The sequence below is a fragment of the Arachis hypogaea genome, chromosome 13 (genome assembly GCF_003086295.3).
Source record: "Arachis hypogaea cultivar Tifrunner chromosome 13, arahy.Tifrunner.gnm2.J5K5, whole genome shotgun sequence".
Taxonomy (NCBI): domain Eukaryota; kingdom Viridiplantae; phylum Streptophyta; class Magnoliopsida; order Fabales; family Fabaceae; genus Arachis; species Arachis hypogaea.
Window position 1 is genome coordinate 57,433,068 of NC_092048.1, and position 735 is coordinate 57,433,802.

Genomic DNA, 735 nt, shown 5'->3' on the forward strand with positions numbered 1-735 from the left:
ATCTCAATCCCTGCCATTGGAGCAAACAATTTTGAGCTAAAGCCTCAATTAGTTTCTCTGATGCAACAGAATTGCAAGTTTCATGGACTTCCATCAGAAGATCCTTTTCAGTTCTTAACTGAATTCTTGCAAATCTGTGATACTGTTAAGACCAATGGGGTTGATCCCGAGGTCTACAGGCTTATGCTTTTCCCGTTTGCTGTAAGAGACAGAGCTAGAATATGGTTGGACTCTCAACCTAAAGATAGCCTGAACTCTTGGGATAAGCTGGTCACGGCTTTCTTAGCTAAGTTCTTTCCTCCTCAAAAGCTTAGCAAGCTTAGAGTGGATGTTCAAACCTTCAAACAGAAAGAAGGTGAATCCCTCTATGAAGCTTGGGAGAGATATAATCAACTGACCAAAAAGTGTCCTTCTGACATGCTTTCAGAATGGACCATCCTGGATATATTCTATGATGGTCTGTCTGAATTATCAAAGATGTCATTAGACCATTCTGTAGGTGAATCCATTCACCTAAAGAAAACGCCTGCAGAAGCTCAGGAACTCATTGACATGGTTACAAATAACAAGTTCATGTACACTTCTGAAAGGAATCATGTGAGTAATGGGACGCCTCAGAGTAAGGGAGTTCTTGAAATTGATACTCTGAATGCCATATTGGCTCAGAATAAAATATTGACTTAGCAAGTCAATATGATTTCTCAGAGTCTGAATGGATTGCAAGCTGCATCCAAC

General features: G+C 40.3%; 1 non-coding gene across 1 annotated transcript; it reads right to left on the bottom strand.

The window, feature by feature from the left end:
• Positions 1-315: 315 nt before the first annotated feature.
• On the bottom strand, positions 316-423 carry LOC112739424 (small nucleolar RNA R71). The gene has a single exon (XR_003170361.1). It is a non-coding gene; the product is annotated as a small nucleolar RNA R71 (small nucleolar RNA).
• Between the last annotated feature and the right edge of the window lie 312 nt (positions 424-735).